This window comes from Pseudorasbora parva, chromosome 9, assembly GCF_024679245.1.
Source record: "Pseudorasbora parva isolate DD20220531a chromosome 9, ASM2467924v1, whole genome shotgun sequence".
Lineage (NCBI taxonomy): Eukaryota > Metazoa > Chordata > Actinopteri > Cypriniformes > Gobionidae > Pseudorasbora > Pseudorasbora parva.
Window position 1 is genome coordinate 42325402 of NC_090180.1, and position 8202 is coordinate 42333603.

An 8202-nucleotide genomic window follows, 5' to 3' on the forward strand; every position below is an offset into this window, starting at 1 on the left:
GAAGTTCTCCCTCGGTACCAGTCCCGGGGGTCCCGAGTCCGGGAATCCCGAGTCCAGACATGGCCTGGAGGGCTGTTATGGGAGGCTTTGTGGTGGCAGTCCTGCATGCTTGGGAGAAGCACAGGGTGTCATCCACAACTCCGGTGGTCCCAGTTCCGGTGGATCGTGTTCCGGTGGTCCCAGTTCCGGTGGTCCCTGTGCCGGTGGATCGTGTTCCGGTGGTCCCTGTGCCGGTGGATCGTGTTCCGGTGGTCCCTGTGCCGGTGGATCGTGCTCCGGTGGTCCCTGTGCCGGTGGATCGTGCTTCGATGGTCCCTGTGCCGGTGGATCGTGCTCCGGTGGTCCCTGTGCCGGTGGATCGTGCTCCGGTGGTCCCTGTGCCGGTGGATCGTGTTCCGGTGGTCCCTGTGCCGGTGGATCGTTTTCCGGTGGTCCCTGTGCCGGTGGACTCCGTTCCGGTGGTCCCGAGTCCCGAAACGGCCTGGAGGGCTGTGATGGGATGCTTTGTGGTGGCAGTCCTGCATGCGTGGAAGGAGCACAGGGCTTTATCCGAAGCCCCGGAGGCAGTTCCGGTGGTCCCAGTTCCGGTTGATCGTGTGCCGGTGGTCCCAGTTCCGGCGGATCGTGTTCCGGTGGTCCCTGTGCCGGTGGATCGTGTTCCGGTGGTCCCTGTGCTGGTGGATCGTGTTCCGGTGGTCCCAGTTCCGGCAGATCATGTTCCGGTGGTCCCAATGCCAGCAGATCGTATTCCGGTGGTCCCAGTGCTGGTGGATACTGCTGGACTGGAGAAGTTTCCCCAACGCCCTGCCTGCGCCGCTGAGGCGTCCTGCTCTCCGTGCGCCGCTGAGGCGTCCTGCTCTCCGTGCGCCGCTGAGGCGTCCTGCTCTCCGTGCGCCGCTGAGGCGTCCTGCTCTCCGTGCGCCGCTGAGGCGCCCTGCTCTCCGTGCGCCGCTGAGGCGCCCTGCTCTCCGTGCGCCGCTGAGGCGCCCTGCTCTCCGTGCGCCGCTGAGGCGCCCTGCTCTCCGTGCGCCGCTGAGGCGCCCTGCTCTCCGTGCGCCGCTGAGGCGCCCTGCTCTCCGTGCGCCGCTGAGGCGCCCTGCTCTCCGTGCGCCGCTGAGGCGCCCTGCTCTCCGTGCGCCGCTGAGGCGCCCTGCTCTCCGTGCGCCGCTGAGGCGCCCTGCTCTCCGTGCGCCGCTGAGGCGCCCTGCTCTCCGTGCGCCGCTGAGGCGCCCTGCTCTCCGTGCGCCGCTGAGGCGTCCTGCTCTCGCCGCACCTCCCTGGCGCTCCCTGCACTGGCCGCACCACCCAGGAGTTCTGCTCTGCCCGCGCCTCCCCGCCCTGCTCTACCCGCGCCACCATGGCCTCCTGAACTTTTTGTTTTCCTTGTCCCTCCCTTGTTTACCCCTCCCTTGTCTGTTCCTTCCTGGTCTGTCCCTCCCGTCCCACCCTGGTCTGTCCCTCCCGTCCCACCCTGGTCTGTCCCTCCCGTCCCACCCTGGTCTGTCCCTCCCGTCCCACCCTGGTCTGTCCCTCCCGTCCTGCCTTGGTCTGTCCCTCCCGTCCTGCCTTGGTCTGTCCCTCCCGTGCCCCCCTGGTCTGTCCCTCCCGTGCCCCCCTGGTCTGTCCCTCCCGTGCCCCCCTGGTCTGTCCCTCCCGTGCCCCCCTGGTCTGTCCCTCCCGTGCCCCCCTGGTCTGTCCCTCCCGTCCCGCCCTGGTCTGTCCCTCCCGTCCCGCCCTGGTGTGTCCCTCCCGTCCCCCCTGGTCTGTCCCGCCCGTCCCTAGTGGAGCGTCTGTTAGCCGCTCCTTAAGGAGGGGGTAATGTCACATGCCTGTCCTGTCTTGTGTGCACATGTGGGTTTTGTCATGTCTTGCATGTGCTCCTGTCATTGTCTGATCCCTCCCCCTTGTTATCTGATTAGTGTTGATTTCTCCCACCTGTTCCCTCTTGATTTCTTCCCTTTATAAGCTCCTTGTGTTTGTCAGTCTGGGTTGGATCCTTGTGTAATGTCTGCGTCTTCCGTCCTCCCCGTGATTCTGTTGGTTTGTTTAAGTTTGTATTTATATTATTCTATTATGTGTTTTTCCCCCTCGTGGGTTTTGTTTTGAGTTTGTTTTATTTTATAATAAATTATCATTTTCTGCACTTTAGTCCTCGCACCCTTTTCCCTTGTCTGTGACGTGACAACATCTTTGTAACTCATAGGTGAGATTAGTGTCTCTTATAGCATCTAAATCCTTTTTAATGTTTCATTAAAACATTATTTTAGTTGTTTATGCTACAGTTTGTGATGTGACACAAGAAAGAAAAAACTAGAAGGAACAGCCACCAGAAGGAAACTAAGGGTATTTAAACATTGGATCTGTTTCTCAATATGCATTCTTGTCTATATGTTCAGAAATAGAAGTTTTGGCAATAATTCGAGCAGCTGCATTTTGTACCATCTATAATTTATGGTATATGCAGCAAAGCATTTGTGAAGCCACAACACGCACAACCTTAAGGCGGATGGGCTACAAAAGCAGAAGACCCCACTGGGTACCACTCATCTACACTACAAATAGGAAAAAGAGACTCGAATTTGCACGAGCTCACCAAAATCGGACAGTTGAAGACTGGAAAAATGTTGCCTGGTCTGATGAGTCTCGATTTCTGTTGAGACATTCAGATGGTAGAGTCAGAATTTGACGTTAACAGAATGAGAACATGGATCCATTATGCCTTGTTACCACTGTGCAGACTGATGGTGGTGGTGTAATGGTGTGGGGGATGTTTTATTGGCACACTTTTAGGCCCCTTAGTGCCAATTGGGCATCGTTTAAACGCCATGACCTAGCATTGTTTCTGACCATGTCCATCCCTTTATGACCACCATGTACCCATCCTCTGATGGCTACTTCTAGCAGAGTAATGCACAAAGCTTGAATCATTTCAAATTAGTTTCTTGAACATGTCAATGAGTTCACTGTACTAAAATGGCCCCCACAGTCACCAGATCTCAACCCAATAGAGCATCTTTGGGATGTGGTGGAACGGGAGTTTTGTGCCCTGAATGTGCATCCCACAAATCTCCATCAACTGCATGATGCTATCCTATCAATATGGACCAACATTTCTAAAGAATGCTTTCAGCACCTTGTTGAATCAATGCCACATAGAATTAAGGAAGTTCTGAAGGCGAAACGGGGTCAAACGCAGTATTAGTATGGTGTTCATAATAATCCTTTAGGGGAGTGTATATAGATAGATAAGGGTTTTGATCATGCAACCATTATCAAAAAGAGAGCAGATCTCTATTTAAAAACCAACACGTGTCTATGTGATTTAAACTAGTTTAAAGCCAGATGAAAAACTGAAACAGCATAGACACTCAAGAACACTTGTGTGGGAAACTGGAGAAAAACTGTCATGAACAAACCAATTAGAAGCCTTTTCACTCTTTTCAGTAACTTGCCTTTTTGTGACATTTGGAGTTTACTTTTTTTTACTCTAAATTCATTCTCAAAAACAGTCTATCGAATGTTATCATCATTATGTATTGTGTACCAGGTCTCTGTGTTCAGGTGGCGCATTACTTCTGTATTGTAGATATGGTGTCTAATGTACAATATGTATTGTTTAAGATGTTTCAGAATACACTTTTAAAAGTCTGGTTTAATTCACTGTTATATTGTTTGAATAAAAAGTATTGCAAAGAAAACTTCAACTAAGTAGAAATTTCTCAAACTAACTACTGAGTTAGAGTAACTTATTTTCTTTGTTCATTTTTCCACCCACCATCGATTTACTATACTAACTATTTTGGCAGAAATTTGGTATATTATTATTTAGTGTTATGTTAATTTTGTCATGTATTAAAAGTGTTACAGGAGTAATGGAATTTAATTACAGTATTTTTTATGACGCTATAGCTGTTTTTTTTTCTTCATTTATATTTATACTAAATATATTTAGTATATTCTGCCTTTAGAACAAATGGTGCAACCTAATAAAGTACATTTTAAAGTTAGTTACAAACTATCTAGTAGTTACTAAGCTTTAAATGTGGACTTTACTAGCTTAAACACAACAATCATTTTCAAAGCTAAAGACTCAGTTTAGTATTTACTAAAGTGCAGAAGTGCATACTAAGCTTCTAGTGTTCTCCAGTGTAATAATGTGTGGAAAAGAGAATCTGAAATGGATTGTATTGTCATTCGGCCATTAAATAGGAGCAAATAAATTTCATGAACCAAATTTATAATAAAACGTAACTACTGTCTTTTATGATTTATTGAGTGTGTGTATTAGGATTAATTCCTAAGTCTGTGGAAAAACAAACCTGAAACTGTATTATGCATGTCATGCACAATTCAAAAGCTAAGAAGGATAAGCATCGTTTTTTAAATCTATGCAAACTTATTATACCTTCTTTTAAAACACAGTGTTTACAAATATGGAAGAAGAAAAGTAAATGTTTTTGGTGACGTGCATAGATGATTGTTCTGTATGATGAATAGACATTTTAAAAAATCCCATTGCAGTTTTTTTTGTTGTTGCTGACATCCTTTCATCCAATCTGTAGTCACACTTTCAAAACTTCACACGATATATAGTCAGTTAACACATTTCTAAAATGCTTAAATGTTTCTTTTTAATACCAAATACCCAATACCAAAATATTGTGGTCTTTTTCTTTTCTTGTCTTTTTTTTTTTACAAATGCCTAAACACAGCAAGACAGAAATTAAGGCCTAATGTTCTAAACCAGTATAAAACCTCAACTTTTGCAACAGCATCAGCTCAAAACTGCATTTTTAGGTAACAGATCACTGACATGTTGAGAAATCGCTGATTCAATCTCAGTCTGTGCATGGTTGAAGTTATTTCCATTACACAGAAAAAAGGGATCTTCTTGATTTGTTTTTCTTCAGTGTGGATGCCAAACAACTCAGAGGAGCAGAGAGAGATAAATAATGTCGGGTAAGGGAGAGGAATAGTTTTAGGAGGAAGAGCAGTTGGATCAGGACATGGGAGAAGAAGAGATAGAGGAGAGGAGAGGAGGAGGTTTCATCACCATTATGGTGTTCAGTGTTTCCTTTAGTTCAGTTTGACTCTTGGCTTTTCATTTCAGTTTGTGGTTTTTGTGACAGTGTTTGCTAAAACACATCATTTGTTGCAAAGGAAATATAAAAACTAAACTAATTAAAGGGGCCACCCTCCACAGGGACCATCGACTCTACTCACCCACCCCCTGAAAGCTGGTGTAGGGGAAAGTTCTGTGTAGAGGCTGACCACTGACCAGTGGCTGCCCTGAGCAATTCTGTTACTTTGTATTTTACTGTACACTCTATAAACATATTAATACGACTTTTAGATAGGCAGAATGCACTCATTCAACACTCAACCAAAAATGTAGAAGGGCTTAGAGTAAAAGGAAACGGAATTATAAAAAAACAATGGGTTTTATTGTCTGCAGATAGAATTGAAACATGACAAGTAATGCTGTTTTCATAATGCCACCAACTGTTAGTATTTTGACTTCCATTGTCCAATGATTGACAACAAGTTCATGTTGATTGTGTTTGGACAGAATGATTCCATTTTGAATGTGTTGGGGTTTTTTTAGAAGAAAAAAAATGAGTTTGTATTTATTTAACAAAATGTGGTTTTGGCCATAAAATTATTTTGGCCAGTTGTGTGATGTAGGTGTGTTGCTGTGTATATAGTTTAAAAAAATATTGGTTAATGCTTGTTAGAAATAATAAAAAATCTAAATCTGTTTTTCTGCATTTTGCTTCTCTATGTGTATTCTTTTCCTTTCTTCTTCCTCTTTACATCTGTTCTCCTTGTCGATTTTCTTCTTCTCTTCTTCTTTCATTCTTTGTATGTTTCTCTCATTTTCTATTCTATTAAGTTGTTCCTGAAGTGCTCGTTTTTCTGCTTCATTTTTGTTGCGCTCCTCCGCTATTCTACTCTCCTCTCTCAATCTCGCTAAATCACTTTCTAGTTTTAGTTTGACAAGCTCGTCCGCCATTTTCATTTTTTCCATTTCAGCTATGTTCTTTTGCTGCTCCGCTGCTTGAGCTCTTCGACGTTGTCTATCTTCACCAGATTGATCATTTCCCATTTTCAAAGTTTTGAAGATGTGAATCTGTTATGCAAGGAGAGAGAGAAAGAGATTATATTACATAATTAGAAATCTACAAAGTGCATTCATCACAAACGTCCGGTTAATATGCTATATGGGGTCTAAATATTTACTGTGATGACAATTTAGTAATGATTATGAAATTTGGTCAAGATTCGCAGAAACTTGGTCATTGAAACTATGATAACTGCATTTCTTACTTTAAAAAATATCTGGAAATGAAAATAGCATTCGTTTTTTTAAAGAAATATTAAATGCATTTAATTTTCAGTCTATATCTTGCACTCATAGGCCTACATTTTATTGTTGTCAGTAGAATTTTTATATGTCAAAACTGCATTTAAGATATTTAATGTGTGGACGTTTTCTACTGTTCTAAATCTACATCAGGAAAGTGAGCATATCTGAGATTGCCTCTGCATCACATTAAGTATTATAGTAATTATAATAGATTTTTAATTTCTTTAACTTGGGTTTTCATTGTCAGATTGATGCAGTGGAATATTTTTTACACCCCTAAGTTTTTCTTATTTTCAGACAGTCTATAAAACAGCATGTTGGGCTTCTTTGTACTGTAAGATTGCATAATAATTAGACAACTTTTTAAAAACATTTTAATTACAAACTAGAAACTGGCAGGTTTGACCACTGAACAAAATGATTCTGTGGTAAAGTAAAAAATGTAATTTCTACATAAAAAAGGTTCAGGCAAGAATTCATGAAACAAAGTAAATTCTAAATTAGAACTTAATTCAAGCTTTAATGAACGTGTAAATATCAATGTTATAAAATTAAGTAAAACTACTTAACTACTTAAACTTTTCTGATACTGGTGTTCCCATCATGCACTGAGGGTGGATTTTGCTGTTTCCCAGCTGTATTCACACTGTTTTATCTTTGCTTTTGTTTAGTACCTTGGTTCAGTAACTTGCCTTTTTGTGACATTTGGAGTTTACTTTTTTTACTCTAAATTCATTCTCAAAAACAGTCTATCGAATGTTATCATCATTATGTATTGTGTACCAGGTCTCTGTGTTCAGGTGGCGCATTACTTCTGTATTGTAGATATGGTGTCTGTCTAATGTACAATATGTATTGTTTAAGATGTTTCAGAATACACTTTTAAAAGTCTGGTTTAATTCACTGTTATATTGTCTGAATAAAAAGGATTGCAAAGGAAATCTGTGCAAAAATTAAGAACCCATAAACTTGTTGTTGTTGTTGTTTGCAGTGTAGAATTGTTTTAAAAATCTGTTCATTTTTTTCTGTAATCATACAATAATCAAAGCACTAAAAGCTAAGCATTTATCTTAACAGAAAATTAAAGCGTACCGTTTACTGACGACCGTTTCTTTGCTCAGGTTTTTCTGTTTCTGTCTTCTGTATCCTGGAGGAAACATTGATAAGTGTTTTATGCAAAATAAACTGGTATGCTTAATATTCCTTAGTTATAAACAGAGGATGCATCATTAGACACATACACACACATTTTCATGACATGTAATATATTTTCATATTTTAACAACTGACCTGTAATGCATTGTTGTTGATAACTTACTGATTATAATTATTACACTGTTACCACATTCTATTGAAGTTAGAATAGAATTTTAGAATTTTTTTTACATCAATTAGAGTGCAAGTTCTAAATATTTTTGTTGTTGCATAAATTGTGAACAACATACCTATTTCTTGTAGATTCTTTAGTAGTTTTTGTGTCTGAGACCGTCCAGTTCTCAGGTACAGCTGCTGTGTGTGAACTAGACTAGAGTGTGACACTTTAGTAGTAGGCTGAGGTGGGTGTGGCAATGCTGTGATTTGACAGATCTGTCACAGATCAGCCAATGAGACTGTAGTGTAGTGAAGCACAAGACCTGTGTGTTATTTTAGCATTTCTTTTAAAATAAATAAGATAATAATTGTACTAGTTGACTGCCAATTTTAGTATTTTGCTAAAAAAAAAATTGCCTCAAACTTTCACTTAAACTTTATGCCAAGTACTCAGCACAGATTCACAATAACAACTATAGCCTAATCAAGGCAAGTCCCCTTTTTTATTTAGCGCTTTATACAAT

At 41.8% G+C, this 8202-nt stretch overlaps 1 long non-coding RNA gene across 1 annotated transcript; it reads right to left on the reverse strand.

Annotated features, from left to right (window-relative positions):
• Nucleotides 1–5422: 5422 nt before the first annotated feature.
• Nucleotides 5423–7888, reverse strand: LOC137089194 (uncharacterized). The gene is made up of 3 exons (XR_010907648.1): nt 7813–7888; nt 7460–7514; nt 5423–6130 (listed from the first exon to the last, which is right to left on the reverse strand). It is a non-coding gene; the product is annotated as an uncharacterized lncRNA (long non-coding RNA).
• Nucleotides 7889–8202: the final 314 nt, after the last annotated feature.